Source organism: Lichenostomus cassidix, chromosome 15 (genome assembly GCF_008360975.1).
Source record: "Lichenostomus cassidix isolate B80296 chromosome 15, HeHo_3.0, whole genome shotgun sequence".
Classification (NCBI taxonomy): Eukaryota; Metazoa; Chordata; class Aves; order Passeriformes; family Meliphagidae; genus Lichenostomus; species Lichenostomus cassidix.
This window is the reverse complement of record NC_139496.1, coordinates 8036714-8054952: the sequence shown is the minus strand read 5'-3', so window position 1 is coordinate 8054952 and position 18239 is coordinate 8036714. Positions and strand designations below refer to the sequence as shown.

Here is an 18239-nt window from a genome sequence, read left to right as displayed (position 1 = left end):
GCCCTTCAGATCAAAGGGTGTGTTCATGACTGGTTTCAGGACAAGTTTAACTTTCCCGATTCTGAAATGCTACAAGTTGCTGAAATATTGTTTCCTCAGCTGCACAGCAAATACAACTAGAGCAAGTTACTCAGAGTAATGGCTCAGAAACCACAATTTTAGGAGATGGCACAGAGGCGTTCTGAGAGGAGAAGAAAAGGATGTGGTAGACAATTTGCTAATGCCCAGAAAGTCTCTGTCTCAGAACAAGCAAGCTGCACGCCAGAATGCCTCAGGACAGGGCTGAGCCCATTGCTCTTTCCACAACAGCAGCTTTTTCTAAATAAAGATGTCTTTACACGCAGGATTTGGGAAAGTTAATTCCAATTAACTAAAGTTGTGAATTTAAAGTGAATTAGCAAAACCACGTTGTATCTCTGTACAGACACCCTCATTCAGTATTAAAAAGAATTTTAATTTCATTTATCTCATTCTACTAAATTAAGAGCATTTTAATTCTAAGAATGCCCATGCAGGGATTAGTGGGTTGCACAAACGATGAAGTTACATACTATGCTGGAGTTGACTATGGTACAGGAAGTCTCCCCACTTCCATGCAAAAAAATGCTCATTTCCCACTCACTTAAAAATAAGCTAAATAAAATGATATTTTTTTCTAATTACCCATGCCTACAAATCTAAAGCTGCATTTAGAAAAACTTACTTCTGGCTCTGCATTTGTCTTTTGCTTCAATCTACCAGACCATATGCATTGTTTAAAAATTAGAGTATCAGAAGAAAAAAGAACATTGATATAATGAAAAAAAACTGGAAAAGGCAGCAGCACTTAAGAAATATTCATGACATTACTTCAAAAAAAGCCAGACACCAGACCCAAACTGCATCAGCAACAGTCTGCCAATGGTCCTGGATCTGGAGAATTCCATGAGCTACTAATTTGACTACCTAACAGAGAGGATAATTCTGAAGTTTGAGAATTGAGATCATTGTTTGTTAGCAATTAGGTATGTTTCCAGCTTATTAAGTAGTATGGACCTCTTACAGCTTCATCACGGGTCTTACAATACCATAGCACAGCTAGTGGCTTGGACAGAACATTTCTTCATCAAAAGGCTCAGCAAAAATCACTTCACAGAGGAGAAATGGCAGGTAATGCTCAATTTCCAGCTGCCATTTAGGAAAAGACTTAATCCCTCTGCTTCAGTTTACCTGGGACTGCTTGGAGAGCTTGAAGCAAAGCAGAACCATAGACTGTAGAAATCCAGGTAGCACAAGGGAGACTGACCAACTGCTTGAGGTGAGAGCAGGCTGGTAACCGTGATTACTAAATAGGCTGAACCCAAAAGATCTTCCCTACAGAATACGTGCTGCTTTCCATGCCACCCCTTTTCAAGTCAGAGAGGAAGCAAAATAAGAGTAAAGAATTTTTATTATAGATCTTAGGTAAACAACACTCTGGCTCCAATGCAATCTTCCACAAGAAGGAAAACCAACTTCTCAAGCAAGTCCAGATTGTTAAACAGGAGACAGATGAAAGCATTGCCTCAGAATGCAAGGAAATCCCAGGCTGGCTGGTTGGGAAAGAATTAGCAATACATAATTAAAAAGAGCACTCTCCCCTTCCTCATCCCTGAGGTGAACACAGGTCCTGCATATTACTGACTTCTACATCAGCATCAGGCAATGAAGCTATCGCTTGAGGTCTTTCTCCTGTCTCCCCAGGCCCCTCTCCCTCATGTTTTCAGTGGCTGGAGGTTGTTTCACACCAGCTTCTGGCAAGGTCCCTGTGTGGCAGGACATGCTGTTTGCATGTGCAGCTTGTGATGAAAGATTTGGCCACTGGAGAACACCAGGAGGGAGGAAACCAGATAGCAGCTCTTATCATGACTCGCAATAGAGGTTCAGTGGTCCCCTACTGGCAGCCTTGATTGAGCAGCAGTGGAGCCAACCCTCCTACTCTCGTGTTTAGAAGGCAGGAGCAGGGCAGAGCTCAGATCGCACTTCACTGAACAGAGTAAATCCCATCATTTGGTGTTGCTGCCTGGAACAGTCTCTCAGCATCCTCTGCAGACAACGATATCAGCAACACACTGTGGAGCTCTGCCACACACCCCTTGCTACAAAAGCTGGGGACTGAGGACCATGCCAGCACAGTGCAGTGTGCAGCTGAGCTCTGCCATTCCTTGGCACCCAACTCCAGCGGCAGGGAGTCTGTGAGAATGGCTGGAGTACAAGTCTGTCATACATGAAGAGAATACCCAGCTACACACTCATGTAAAGGCCAGAAACTCCCTCACCTCAGGGCATGAACCAACCACCAACTTCCTCTATGCACAAGTTATACCATAGTTGTTTGTTTTAGGAGTTCTTGTACCTTTCCCTCAAGCATCTGGTGTTTGCCTGTCTTGGAGAAAGGATGCCAGGCTAGACAGAGAGATCATGGCTTCTTTCTGGTATGGCAATTACTGCATTCCACCCTGGAAGGGGGAGAACACACTGGGGAAAGCAAGGAATGTTAGATGGCAAGTTCCAATAACACATGGCCCCATTAAATAGCCTTCCCTCCCTGTCTGGCCCTGCACAGTCATGCCAGCAGCACACCAGGAGCACACAGCAGCACAACTTGGCCCTTTGCACTCTCAAAGAGTCCTGTGTTCCACCGCAGAATTTGGGAACAAAGCTGAGCAGAGGTCAGCTCTCACCCTGGAAGTCCTCACACATGCAAGAAGCAGGATGTTCCCGGGCAGATAAAACCAGGGGACAGAGCAGAATTGTGGTCTGCAGCACAAGTTAATACAAAATACAATATTTAAAAACAGCAGACCTCACTAGACACCATGGTCCATTAACATCAGGTTGGATCAGTCATTTTCCTATAGGGTCTGTGCCTCTAGAGGCAAAAACAAAACCCCAGAAAACAAAACACATCAAAGGTAACCTACAAAACCAATTCCATACAAACTTTGAGTAAGTCAACCCACTTCCAGCAGAATATTAAATACCTGTACCAGTCTATGAACTAGGGGCTTGGGAAAATGTTTATACTTGAAATGGACATTTGGCAAAACCTCTTTATTCCTTCTCTGGAGCCAGAAGGCTCCCAAGCTTCTCAAGACAACTGTAATCTGGGAAACTCAGCCCTGCCTTTCTACCTAAAAATTCTTCTTTCTATTGACTTTGGCTCTGTGCCAGTTTAGCCATCAATTCCAGGTCTCCCGATATGTGTGTCAGCAGAAATTGCCAGTAGATATCTGTCCAGATTAGCTGCCCAGACACCATCTCACTTGTGGCCTGCTCATGGATACCCTTCTTGAAAGCAGCTGCTGCTGCTGCATTTATCCACTGGAGCCCTCATTTCCTCACTGCCCATCTGCTGCAGGGGAGGCAGAGCCACACAGACAAGACACAAATAACTGACAGGGAAGACCTTGCCACACCAAACAATAAAAACCAGGAAATCCAAAGCCTGCACCTTCCTCATGAATTTGTGCTGGTTTTTAAAAGCAGAAGAAGAATGTGGATAAGCAAACACAGATATGGTTGAATGACTTATCTAAGTTTAGACAAGCGGTATCTACATAATGCTATTTTATCTTATTACTGTAACAAATACGAGAATTGATTTAATAACCTAATGTTGGTTTTGGACAGTAGAGGTCTGCATCAATGGACCAAGACACTAATTATATTATCTTATCAAATCAGTGTATAATAATAGAACTTCTCTATGCATTGATGGCTTAGCTCTGCATGAGAAAATAATCCCTGAAAGACAGGGAATGAGACAGTATTTAGCAGAAACTCCTTGTGTATAGTCATTATTTTCTTTCCCTTTCAAAATATTACTAAGTACTATCTTTAAGGTATTGCATGATGAGAAATTTCCTCGATAATCTTTCATTGCTTGTTATTTAACCTCCCTCTATCTTTCTGAGAGGTAGTCAATATAATTTTCCAAAAGACTTAAGTAAAAGGGAAAGAACTACTGGTGCATATGCAGATCAATTCATTGTAAGCTGACAATAAAGCTTTTTCCATCAAGGTACAAGCAAAATGACTTGCTGACATTAACTGGCAAGTACTTTGCATTCATATGGTATCTTTCATCTACAGACTTCAAAGCATCTGACAGGAGGCAGGCAGGCCTTGTTTCGTCATCCATCCAAGGAAGAAGCTGCAGCACAGAGTGGCAAGGCCTCCCCAGAAGGTAAAACCATTAGCAGAAATCTAAATTAAGTGATTCCAAGTCCTTAAAAATGAACTACTCTGCTCCAGTACAAATTACACGTGCCCCAGAGAGCAGAACCACCACTCACCCACACCCCTTGAGAACCGCTCAGGATTCTTTAAGAATGTAAATTTAATTCATGAGAAACTAAACAAACATGGAACACAAGAATACTCTTTCTTCTACGCACAGGGAAATGATGGGGATCTGAAACCAATCCAGATCTGAAGTTCTCTAGTGCTCCAAGGAGGAGCACTACTTGAGTGAACCTGCAGAAGCACAGGTTTTCATTCATGAGGAGAGGAAGGGAAATCCTGCTACATAATCTAGCAAGTGTTTAAATAAACCTGTTCAGATGAAGATCTCTCCAGAGAAAAACTAGGACTCTAAGAAAGGTTATGGAAATAATTTTCAAAATGCCATCTGAAAGAGAGTAAGCATTCTTTCAGCTCTTCACCTTTTTCATATAGCTGAAGAATGCTGACTGCCTAGAGCACTCAAATGGTCAGCAGAAACTCTTTTTAAACATAAATAGGGGGAAAAAAAATCCCTGCACAGAGCTATTTTAAAAGAAGCATATGCGTTCCTCTAAGTTTGAAAACAACAAACAAAAAATTATGCTGAGGCAATCTCTGGAGGAAGCAGTCTTTCAGCATTGGTCAAAGAGACTGCAATAGAAATATTTTAAAACCTACTCTCTAGTTATGAGATCTCTCATGGCCTGTGGAGGCGGACAATATTAGAGGCCACTAAATCCTAAAGTTTATTTTTCTAAAAGTTTTCACTTCAAATAAAGCTTTGTTTTAAAAAGTATGGGGCCAACTGTTAGAGCATTGAGGTCCTGGTTATTAGCCAGCTAGAGCTCATGAATTATGTTTAGTGAGAAGTTTATTGGCTCAGTAAACACCATTCCAGTTCCCCTCACTCCTGAACCGTGGAAGCCAAACCAAGAGATATTCAATGCCATATTACCACTAGCACCAGAGCAACCATTATCTGATTACAGACATTTTATTTTTTGTAAGGAATTTGCTATTGCATCATTTAATACATGGAAGTCTTTAAATTTACCAGGGCAACACACAAAGAGTAAGTAACTGTTTGGTCCTGTTTATCATCTTCTGGAGCAGGAATTTTTGTTTCCATCTCATAGCTTTCCAAGTCCAGGCATTACAGAAATGCAGTCCCTTGAACTCTTCGTAAGGTAGGAGTTTGGCAAGGAATTTTTAACTCTAGCAAGGTGCTCATGATCCAAGTGGAGCCAGGGCAGCCTGAGGTGGTGCTGGCCTCACCCTCTGTGTGCAGGCACCAGGAACCCACAGAACAAAATGCAAGGTAGGCATCTCCAGAATAAGCAGGACTGATGAGTAGCTGTGCAAATCCAGAAGCAATTGCTACTTGTGTGGCTGGCTTTGTCCTGGGTTGTAGCTGGTTACCTTTCACTGCCATGAGCTAAAGCCCCAAGTGCAGAGAGTAAGCAGTGATCAGTCAATGTGCAGTGACTTGTTTGTGTGCTTGTTGTTCCAGTTCTCTGGAATAACTAAGATACACCAGAAGACTGTATAGGGACTGTGTCAGTCCTTGAGGCAAGGAAAGTTAATTTACTTGGAAGAGTAAGGATGCAAAAAAGAGTGCTATAATAACAGTAGTCTATTCTGGTAGCAAAGTAAACTGGAACTGAAGAAGGTTAGGTTCTCCTTCCAGTTCTCTAGGTCTGTCACACCACCTTGGCCAAATAACGCATCTGTTTGTGTCTCTGCTTCCTCTCTCCCCTTTTGCTATACTATCTACTATCTAGTATTATCTACTATTACTATTACTATCTACTATTATCTACTATCTACTACCATCTACTATTTAGACTGGAACATTCTTCAGGGAAGAGATTGTGCTGGTACAGCCCAGTGACAGCCTTAGGGTTCTGCAGTCCCTAAGACAAACATAGTCCAATTTACATAACACCAACTATGAAATCATGTATTCTCATGTAAATGCTTCTTCTGATGTCCTGAGGATCACAACGCTAGAATCTGTCCCTATGACAAAGAAGAAACATGGAGTACAGAACCTTAATGTCCAACCTATCCCACAAGGACAAATCACCACACTGATAATGAAGCACCTCTAGAGAACAGGCAGAGTTAAAATCTTTCCACCCCAGTAGTGGTGAAAGACAAGATACCCTTCTCTTTAAATTTAACCCTCTCCCTTCCAAAGAATGCCTGGAATTTCTACTATTTCCCAGCAGAGAGTGGAAGGCAAGGACTTGGCATGGGGCAAGACAGATAAGAGCAGTTGCCTTCTCTAGGTTTTGTTAACTCTGCATAATTGCTTAGGGCATGTGATGGTTAGAAAAAGACACATCTGCCAGAGACAGACTACAAATCACTAGGATAATTCCAAGCAAACAAAATCTAGTTTACAATGTGGCTGTGGTATATAAAACACCTCAGTAAAACTATGGTATAATTCAGCTGCTGCAGTTTCATTTACAAAGCAAGGATACAGTTTTCCCTCTAAAAGACTGCCATTTAGGATCACTAAAATGTTGAATAAAGTCTTGGCGGTCCTCTGGGGCACAGGGTGAAGGTTGATTGTTGTTGGAAGTTTCTCTAAGCAAGACACATTTAAATACCATGTTTTGCAAAAGGGCCCATATTGCCTTGCCTGTGAATTCAGGTTCCTTTACCAGTTAAAATCTGGGTCAGAGCAATTTGCTTACATTTGGAGTCCTTTTCCAAAATTAATGGTGTGTGGTATTTGGAGTTGCAGATACAAGACAACCGGATACTCTGCTATTATCTGCTCTGCATCATGCATCTACCATCTACAGTTTTCCTGCTAAGCTTTGTTCACATGGACAGCCCACTCCTGCAGCAGTTGCATACTCAGCATCCTAATGATATTATTCTTGGCCATCCTGTTAAACTCACAGTGTAAGGTAAACGCACAGGAGTGAGCCCTGCTGGATTCTCAACAGTGTTTAGATGGCTCCAGATTACAGCTGGCTATGGGTGGAAGTTTTCATAAGCAGTGATGAAGTTGAGAGTTTTCTATTCAAATAGGATGTTGACTACTGCTGTCTCTATCTCTGTCACTTCTGTGGTGATAACTAGATTACCCAAATGTACTGTGCTCACGGCTACATCAGACCACTTGGAAGATCCAGTTAGTGCTATATACAGCTGCCAAATTGCTTAGCTAAATTTCACACAGGGATCACACACAACAACTGTGACAGTTGCAGTTTGTTTCATTTTGCCATTCAAGGAGGTCATTTTGGATTACTAATGCTTTGTATGACTTGGGTGCTGGCTAGTTCAGAGATTATTTTGTGGTATCCCGACAGGCAGTTGGTAGCTGGACCTAAGCCCTCAGTACATACATTTAAATCTCTCTGATCTGGAAATTTGGGTGGCACATCTGCTCAGGAGTCCCACCCAGAGTTACGATCCTGCCCACGTTTATTTCAGTGCTTCTTGAAAGAGGAAAGACAGAAAGGAAGGGAAAAAGAAAGAAGTCCAAAACCACAACACAAATTTGCAACTTAAACTTACTGACAGAACTGACCTGCAAAGTACAAACAGTAACAGAGAATTATGATATTCACACTTTCTCATATTATTCCTCCAGGTATAGTATATAATGTTTCCTTAACACAAACCACTTTGGAGTGACAATCAATGAAATACATTAAAATACAATAAAAATATTTGGTTTAGGGTAAAAATGTGGTTCCTACCTATGGGCTTGTAAAGGAAAAGTCAGCAGAGTCTTACTCTTCTTGTAGGTAAATTCTGAAGTTTCATCCCCTTGTTCACAAGCCAGGCAGAATAAAAATATCCACCTACACTAAACCAAAGGGAGCCACTTGTAACCCAGACACAACCACAACAGACATTCTCGACAGTCCTTGGCTTAATAGAACACTGCTTTGTGGTTATACCCACCACTAGGATTTCATCTTGCAAGTTCTAGCACGTTTAATTTATTCCAGGTCATACATCAAATACAATATTAAAATTTAAGATGGCATTTGAGATTGAGACTTTCTTATGCAGTTCAAGTACAGAGAACACAGTTGGGACCATGGGTGCATGAGCATATTAATATATAAACACAAACCTGCAGCCATCACTCAAGAAAAACAATTGGTCTTTAAGACGGGGAAAAAAGTTGTAAAAAGAATCAATTCCATTAAATAGCTCTATAAATCAATTCCACCAAAAATCAATGGGAAACTACATCCACCATGTGCCAAGTAACTCCCACACATCAGGTGCAACTGTCCGTGACAGCAGCCACGCAGCAGCTCTGCCTGCCGGGAATTCAGGCAGCCACGGGCTGAAGCAAGAACCCTGGCATTGCCCGCACTGCCCTCCTGAGAGCTCCAGCACTGCCCACATTGCCCTCCTAAGAGCCCCAGCACTGCCCATACTGTTCTCCTGAGAGCCCTGGCATTGCCCATGCTGCCCTCCTAAGAGCCCCAGCACTGCCCATACTGTTCTCCTGAGAGCCCTGGCATTGCCCATGCTGCCCTCCTGAGAGCTCCAGCACTTCCCACACTGCCCTCCTGCTCCTGCCATGGTGCCTTAGCCCTGCTTGCTCAGGGGGATCTGCAGCTGAGGTCTCTGGGAAAGCAACTGCTCCCTGCCAAGGTCTGCACATCTGTTCATGGAGCCCGTGCTGGGAGCAGCCCCACACTCACAGGGGCCACACAGCCCCTCGCCTCCAGACACCACAGTGCCAGTCTCACCGAAAAATCAGTGGAGGAAAACCCACATTTTTTGTTAGAGCCAGGCATCTTACATGCCCAGGTTTGAAATGAAGTGTGACTTCAGGATTTTCCATGTGACTTCATGTCACATCAAGTTTCCCTAAAGGGAACCTGACTTAGTCACAGAAATGGGGAAGGTGATAGGGAAGCATTAAAGATTTGGGGCCCATGAGCCAGAAGCATACAGTTAGTCACATACTGGTTAAACAAATTACTTGTTTCAGCTCAAGTTCAGGAGTTCCACATTGTGTCAGTCTTGGTAGTTCAGTGACTCTCACAGTGACTGTGCCAGGCCACTGCCCTCTCACTTTCAAAGTGCAGCTCAGTTGCATTTTCACATTTATAGGTTGTGGATGCCCCTTCAGTGACTGGAGAAACCCTTGGGGCTTTCATTTCGTGCTGGCAGCTCTCAAATGACTTTAGAAACAAACCCCCTGGGGCTTTTGTTCTGTGTGGCAGAGCAGAGAGGGCATGGAAGTTTCTGGCTTTGTTAAAACCTGCAGAAAAATTCATGTCCTGTGTCTTCCCCTTCATGTGCTTCACGTGTGCTGTCATGTCTCTGGGCCATTAGAGAAACACTATTTAAGAAATTCAGATCTAACATTTTTACAATAGAAAAGCTTGATGAGTTGGCCTCTGTTATTGAGCACTAAGTACCAAAACCCACCTTTTCCTGTTGTAACTGAATGTCAAGCGTAACTGAATTCAGTTACTCCACACAGAAACACTCATGTCTGGTATTATACACATATATTTAAAACAGAGAAAGGATACACATGTGTGTATAAGAAATAATGAACAATTTAATGAGAGGGCTCAGGACTGTCCCTGGCAGCGAATAAAACCATCTACTGCATCTCTCCAAGGCTCTGTGACCCAGCTGCAGGAGGGATCTGATCTCCAAATTGCATTTTTGATCTTGGGCCTGGTCATAGCAATCAGCACTCTCAGCTTACTGATTTCAATGGGATTTGAGAGCATTTGATATCAAACCTTCCATCAGTCACAAGCTTTCCTTAGATGTAAGGACATGCAGTTCTGGAAAGCAAGACTTTGACATAGGCTGGAGGTTTGATGTCAAGAGTAAGTGGGAATTGTACAATCAGTGGCTTCAATCTAACCACTGGTATTTGGCAAGACAAAGCAGCAACACATTGATGTCTGTCTCCTTTGAATTATTTCTTAAAACTCTATCATATGACTCTTCTGCTCCAGAAGAATTAATCAAATATTAAAAAGTATACTAAGGGAAGATTAAGGCCATTGGCAATAGAACAGCCAGATTTTCCTGCAATTTTCCTCATTTTCTCTGTTCCTAAATGCATTTGCAGTCATACTTCATTTACTGGGATTTCAGTTCCATACAAGTCAGGAAAAACAAATATTTGTGGCAAGTAGTCTTCAAGTATTATAATAAGAAAGGGCATTTGCAGAGAGTTCTGAAACACAGATCCTGCTAGAAAGAGTCTCCATACACAAACAGATGCCACACCAACACCTGCATGGATGTAACCTGCAACTATTTGATGGCACTCTGAAGTTCTACAGTAGCTTAGAGTGAAGAAATTACTGTAATATTTGTGAAAGATGGCTTGGTGCAAAATTTATGTGGAGACAGAGAAAACAAATAGGAATAGACAGCCCAGGGAACGAAGAGATTACAGTGATACAGCAAATATGTAGGAATGGTTAGGAAAAGCAAGTATATGCACAACTGGGATAGAAGCAAAGAATCCCACAGGTTAGACAGCCAAAGCATAAATTCCAATAAGCAGGCACTGTGAACTAGGAGTTGAAGCCAGCATAAGGATTTGAAGTGTCAACTTGCATTTAAAGACTATCATAGTTAAAATCATAAACCAAATTGTGTAATAGGCAAATGAGATGAATGGAAAGATTAAGCTGTGGAAATAGACTCAGAGAGAAGATTGTAAGGATCGTTTTTGGTTTTTTTTAATCCAGCTCCTGAACTCTTTTATACTCAAGGAAAAAAAATCTTAAATCCCATTTCCTGCCAGTATAGGGTAAAATGTTAACACCATATTTCATAGCAGTTAACATGAAACAGGATTACTGTGCTGATTTGTTCTTAAAGAGCAAATACACCCTAAAAACTAGATTGGGAAGGAGGTAGATTTCTTTCTGACAAATCCTCTGACAAGAAGCAGGATGGAGAAAACTTATTTTTCTCTATGATTTCTGAGGATGAACAGAATTTAAAAGTCTGTTGTCCTCAGTAGCACTGACGTACTCTTCGAGTTGGACTTTTTCTTGTTCAGTCATTCACTGTAGAGACTGACTTACTACGAATAATCGTGCTTTTCTTTCCTGCTCAGATGAAGTGCTTACACTCTTTTCAATGAAAGCAAAATAAATGCCTTGTTAACATTAAGTTTAAAATAAGCCAGAAAGGTTTTATGAAGAAGATCAAATGACCCATCAGAAGGAATAGCTTCTTAATACCAGCCAGGAAAGTGCCTCCTAAGATAAAGAAAGATTCAAACCCCTACCCAAGCAGGCATGCCAGCCAGAGCCTTCTCTGACAGCGCAGTCTATCTGGGACTTCACTGTGTCAAAGCCTTTTACACGGAGAGCACTTAGGCAGCGAGTGTGTGACACATCCAGTGAGACTCGTAATGTCTTGCCTGTTTTCTCTTGAGCCTCTGAACTGTGACCTCAAAGCAAATGAATCTGAGAAGAAAATACATTAATCAGGCATTCACTCAGCCAGGCTCTGGGTTTTTGAAGCAGGGATCTGAATCAGCTATATTGCCTCCCACTTCTTCCCTGATACAATTAGTCAGCATCTGCCCCAGCAGCCAACCCGCTGCCTCTCAGAGGGGGGGACAAGCAGCTGCAACTCCCTTGCCCACCGCTACTTCCGAACAGGCTGCAGAACTGGGGAGAACAGCTTCTGAATTCCGTCTGGTGAAGGTTAGCATCCCTTCCCTGCGCTCAGGGGAATGAGAGGAGCTGAGAACAGCTACCACTTACAGCCTCTTTGATTCCCTGCCCCAGCCCAAGTGCAGGTTCAGACATGTCCCAGCCACACCTCTCCCACCTTGGGCCAAGGCCATGCCAGCTCCACACACCTGTTGGAGGCTTCCCCACATTTTAAGGGAATCCCCAGAAGGGGATTTGCAGGTGCTCTACTCCCTTCAAAGAGCTCAGGCAACAAATCAACCTGGGAAATTGAACCCATTGCATTCAATGTGGCCCTCTGACCTTTTCCAAAATGTTCTCAGCCCACCAGGCTGGCAGGACTGAACTTTATAGCTACGTGTTTTGAAAGACGCACGTGCTTTTAAAATCCAGTTGAATTTTTGCTAGGGAAACTTTACAAAGGCATCATTAGTGTATCCACAGGAGTTTTGCAATTTTAGGTTACAGGTGATTACAGCAAATAAACAGACATGCAAGTCAGGGTCGGAAGCAGGCTTCTACTTAAAGCCTCACCTCACTTGGAAAATAAATAAACCCCCCAAGCAGCTCTGTTTTACCCAACAGCTCTAAGGCTGCAGCCCCACTCCTAGGGCTGGATTGTGCAAGCTCTTACTCCAGCAGTCACACCGAGTTCAAGCAAAGTGCCTGAGTAAGCATTTGCAGAATCTGACCCCCCAGCCAGTTATCTATACAGCACCTATTTGTGCCTTGCACTGCAAGCTTTTTAGCTGGGGACATGGTCTGGATGTATATTGTCAGCTGCAATGTGCTTTATCTCCATTTATAGTATTAAATCTAATTTTTGGTACCAAGTGCAGTGTTAGCCTCACAATGACATCTACTAAAGACATTTTTCCCTGAAGACTGTGATCTGACCAACAACCAATTTGCACTGTTCATTTTTTTATTTTATTGCAAAACCACCACGTTCATACTACCTTTCCACTTCTCTAATGTCAAGCATTTTGTTAAAACAGTACAACAGGCACTAAATTACAGAAATGCCACATCCTGGCATTACACTGACTTCACTGGAGATGCTGCCCTCCTTCCTTCCCTGAAGATTTACCAAACTGGGAACTTAAAGCAACAAACTTGACTGGTTAGTCTCCAGTAATGTGGAAGTTCAGCAGAGGCAGACTGGCTTTCACTGTGCCATCAGAAGCATTCCTGACTGGCACACAGCCCCTTCCCCCCTCCTAAGACACAGAGGAAGCAGGGTACAGCAGCCTGGCACAGCATGGAGCAGTTCTTATGGAAAAAAAAAATCTGCAAGTTCCCCTGAAATGCTGCATCCTGCATGCCTCAAAGAACAGCTGCTACCTTCTCACTTACAAAATCATGACCCCAGCCAGTCAATCTGCAGCGCTAACACTGTCAGATACCCTCCCACTCACCACTTTTGATGGTCAAAGCCATTGAAATGAAGTGGCTTCCCCTCCACCTCAAAAGGGGATGTGTTTTGCTTTTGCTCCAGGAAGTTTTAGGGAGGGTGCTTTGGGTTTTTTAGTTTTTGGTGAGGGTACAACCCAAGCTGTTTTAGATAAACACAGAGGTAGCAGAAGCCCATGTGTAACCACAGAGGAAGCAAGCACAAATAGGCAAATGTTCTGAATAATGGCAGCAGAGATGCACATGGAAACTTGCTTGAACTCACCTGGACTCCTTTCCCCCTTTCTTGTCCAACCAGTTAATGGATGGGGAACATCCCAAGCCTCTGGCATATGGTATTAGATGCTCTGGGCATTTGGTAGAAAACTACTGATACGTCTCTTGAAATAGAACAGTTGGCGTCATGTAGCCCAGGTCCTACTTCATATGAACTCTCAAAATTTGGAAAGGAGACGTAGGTTTTATTTATTACAAGTGAAACAGAGAAACTGAGGTGTTTAATCTGTCACTGGCATCTAATGGGAATGGAAGCAGGACTGTTGGGCTATGCCCATGGCTTCTGTTCCGTTAAGGAAGAACCCATGTGCAGCTTTCAGGAAGTTATATAAACATCTCAAAAAAGGTTACATGAATACGCCAGAGATACAGCTGTAAGTCACAGATTACTAATTATGAAAGCATTTTGAGATCTTTAAGTGGAAAGAATCTCTTTTCTGGATAGGCAAATATTTTAATTCCATACTCCAATGATCAGTGTTTCAGCAGGACCCTTAAAATATATTTTCCTTCCATGACTGTCCCCTATGGTTAGTTACACCTCCATGCATGATTTCCATTACTACAGCTCTAGCAAAGGTACTAGCTTTCTCTGCATTTGATTCCACTTACAAGGCACTGAATTATTAGTAGAGCATTCAGCTTGAAATCCTCTTGCACGATTAACAGGGTGAAATATTAGACAATAGCAGCTAGTATTGTTATTTTCTGTTCATTAAATGCTAATGGGAATTCAGCCCATCTTCAAAATACCATGGCCTCACACAGGCAGAGGTGAAGAGGTACAGACAGATGAAATTGTTTTTCCAGATTCAAACAACATATCAGTGGCAAACAAATTCTCATACTCAGCTCTGTTTTAGCCACCAAAACAGAGGTTGTCAGAATGAAGCTGATGGTCCTCTCTCCTCACTTGGGTCACTTTTTCCCTCACTCAGGAGCTGAGGAATATCAATACAGCAATTAAACCCATCACCTTACAAGCAGCAAGCAGAAACTGGGAGACCCAGCCTGACTGGAATAAACCAGCTGACTACAGCTGCTAAAAAGAGGTCCACACTTGGGCAAATACTCAAGACATTCCTTCTCCAAGGCACCACCCATAATAACAGGCCAACAGTCTCAAACACCTCTGCATTTGGATGGATACACAGAACCGCATACATTAAACTGCTTTTCTTGGAGTTCATTTAAGAATGCTGCCAGCTTGTAAACAGCAGAGTCAGTTTTGCTGCCAACACAATTTTTACCTAGAGCAAACGGAAGTGCTTTTCCAAGAATTTCCAAGACTGTTGCGTCACGCCGTGAGCTGGCATTGCACCATGCAACCCGGGGAGGGAAGACACAAAAATACAAGCTGCTGCTTGGTGCATCCTGAAGGGGATTATTTAGAGGCATTTACTTATTTCCAGGAAGAGACTGACGGTGCAGAACAGGCCTTCCGAAAACTCCCAGTGCTCACAGCAGGGGAATACAGTCTTATTAATATTTCCAACACTGTAGCAAAAAGTGAGTAATTTTAATAGCTGGCGTGTTTCAATTTTCATTTCAATTTTGAAAGCCTCGTTTGATAAGGTACAGTGGAGACTAAGAAATGTAGCATTACTGAAGGACTATAGAGAATTCTTCTCTAGCCTCTCTCCCCCGTGGTGGGTTTTGCATAATCTGAAAGTGTTAGTCTTTTGGCAACTTTACCATTTTGAAGTTTTATTAGAATTATGTGTATGATGACAGCATTTACAGGCTATTGCTAAGGTCAGGGTCCCATTATGCAAACTTTTAAATATGATGAGCATTTATGAGATAAATACACAAAACAAACAAAGGACATTGTATTCTCTATACTTTAAAGATGAGGAAAACTGAAGTTGCTTAACTTCTTTCACGACCATTGCGTGGAAAGTTTAAATCAGGGATAGAAGCAGAGTTCCTTGGACCACAAACTCATTCAGAAGAATTAAATGTGGGCAAATCACTGCATCAATTCATAAAAGCAAGTGCTTATAACTGAGTTTTCTGGGTAAAATTTTCAAGTCATAATTTACATTACTTTAAAAAACACTCAGCCAAACATCAGTCTGCTGACATCTGAAGAATTTCAAGACAACTCTCATGCCAAAACTCCCATTATTGAGCATTCTGGTACTATATTCCCAACTATGTACACTTCATAGCTGTGCACACAAATTTATCATTTTTATAAATGGATATGGATTCCTTGCCATCTACAACTTTGGTAGATATTTTCCCTGCCTAGAAGGACATCCATGGTTTTCTTTGAAGAATGGCCATAATCGTGTCACTAATATCACATTATCAAAGAACATTTGAGCTGCCTAGAAAAGAACAAAGAGCTTTTTTCAAGGACTTGAAAAGTTTGATGCAAAAAGGTCCACATGAGGACTGTTCTGGATACTTCATAAAGGTAAACAGAAACTAGGAATAACAAAGCACTTCACCCTTCCAGGGCTAGGGGAAACAACATGTAATAAAACCAGCACAAGTTTAAGGCTCTCTATACACTGGCATAATTTCAAACTTACTTTTAAACAGCTCCTGTTTAAAAAAAATAATTCTTTAGTTGTATGAGTTTCCTAGTGAAGTTTTGAGGAAAATTTGTCCCTACATAGCAAAAGCCACTACTTTATTGTTTCATCCACTCTGGGCAGTCAACTAACCCTTGGCACCAGGAGCCTCTTGCAAAGGGACAGAGAGGCTGTTTTTCAGTTTAGTTCAATAGCCACTTCTTTCAGACTGCAGAAAGCAACAGAGATTTGAGGAGGGGCAGAAGGGCAGGAAAGCTTACTTCCCTCCGAATGAAATCTAGGTGTTAGAAACTAGTATCTGCTACTTCCAAACTCACAAAAGAGCAACAAAACTAGAAAATAATCAGATCACTTTTGCTCAAAGAACACTTCCTTCGCTTTGCATTTAAATTGGAGCTGAATAAAAATCACAGAATAAGTCACATAAGAAGGGACCTCAGGAGGTCATCAGAAAGTATTTTGATAAGAAAGTATTTTCCAAACATTTTTATTTAACATTGCAAAAATATTCAGGTTTAACATTTCATTGAATTTAATGCTATATAAGAAATTGCTTGAGTCACTTCTCAGAAACAATAACGTAGTAAATTAATTTTGTTCGTGATTTGCATGTTGAATCATAGTCTGAATGTGTTAAACCCTGTCCTTCTGTTTAACATGAAATTTACTTTAAAGTTACTTTAGTTGCACATCAACATGTTTTAATACAGACCAGCGAGATCCAGTCTTTCTGCTGAAGACTAACTACCACATAGACAAAAAAGCAAGCTTTAAAATAGGGTTTCTTGTTGGCTGATTTCAATTCTCAGTTAAAACTGGCAATGCAAATGACTCTATTCTGTTCTTTATTGAACAAGAGAAAAGATTTCCAAACTGTCAAACTGCTGGTGGCATGCTGACAGCAGATGGAAATGCAGTAAGTGCAGTCCTACATGGCAGTGTCTTTATGTGACTCCTAGAAAACTGAATCCACTCACTGAATGGCTCTTTATACAACGGGAAATGAGCACACATTTAGGGGAAGGAATCTGCTGTACACTCCTATCATCTTAAAGGGGTCCAGGAGCCAATGGGACTAGCCCAGCATGAAGAGCAGAGTCAGGTTGTTTACCATGAGGCCTCTTCCCAGTCACTCCATCAGGTATCTCTTTTTACACTCACTGCAAAAGACTGATTTGAAGACAATTTTATCTTGCACAGTGTTTGGTTCAGTGGGGGAAGGGAGTGGATAGGACAAACTGATATATTATGGAAAGCCATCTCCTCTTCCTTTACCCAGGGGACTGAAGGACAACAAATGCCTCAGGCCAGCGTACTGACATGAAATGCTTCCTCCCTCCCATCTAGAACCTGGGCAAGGACAACATTGGCAAGTTTTTCCATCCAGTATCTAAAGCTGGAAGAACAAGAGGGGGTTGTTCCTAGCCCCAGCACAGATCTCTCAGAAAACATAGCAACAGAAGCAAGAAGTTCACCCTGTTTTCAGGAATGCTTTTATTGAGAGAGTTGCCTGATGACTGTTTAGAGCGGGAAATCAATCCATGCACGTCTCTAAACTGTTCTTATAGTCAGAGTTCCTCTCCCAGCTTAGCTGCCAGTGCATGTGCCTTCTGACACTTTCTGCAGGACAGCTCAGTTTGTCTTTTCTCCATTAGCAAGAGAGTAAGGGAAGGAAGCTTCCTACAACAGGTCCATTTCCGAACTCCTGATTGAGGTTTTCAGTTTAAAAGATCATTCTTTAGCCCCTTCAAATCCGCACGGTGCACATCCAAAAATGTGATATAATACATATGTAATCCTGGATAAACTACATTCCCCACCCCCTTCCATTAAGTAAAATCAGTAACTAGAATCCCTGTTTAGGATTTGTGATTACAAGGATCACCCTCCACCCTGCCCTGGTCAAACAATACAGGCTCTAGGAAAGCATGAGAGCCGTCATTTCAATAATGCAAAACCCTGTTGCTTCCACTCCAGAACAGCTGACTTGAAGTGCATGCTAGGCTGTGCTTATTAACAAAATGAGAAATCTGATACATAGAAAGAAAACACTATGTGAGGATTAATCCTGGATTGC

The 18239-nt window shown here is 42.1% G+C and overlaps 1 protein-coding gene and 1 long non-coding RNA gene across 7 annotated transcripts in view; one reads left to right on the top strand and one right to left on the bottom strand.

The window, feature by feature from the left end:
* LOC146430307 (uncharacterized) overlaps positions 1-18239 on the top strand; it is a 209964-nt gene that overhangs the window by 147232 nt on the left and 44493 nt on the right. For all 4 annotated transcript variants that reach the window (XR_014855329.1, XR_014855328.1, XR_014855331.1 and 1 more), the window contains one exon: positions 4114-4207. This is a non-coding gene — a long non-coding RNA (uncharacterized LOC146430307). The remainder of the gene's footprint in view (positions 1-4113; positions 4208-18239) is intronic.
* Positions 1-18239, bottom strand: part of HIC2 (HIC ZBTB transcriptional repressor 2) — a 79083-nt gene that overhangs the window by 55985 nt on the left and 4859 nt on the right. The gene's annotated exons all lie outside the window — the stretch shown is intronic.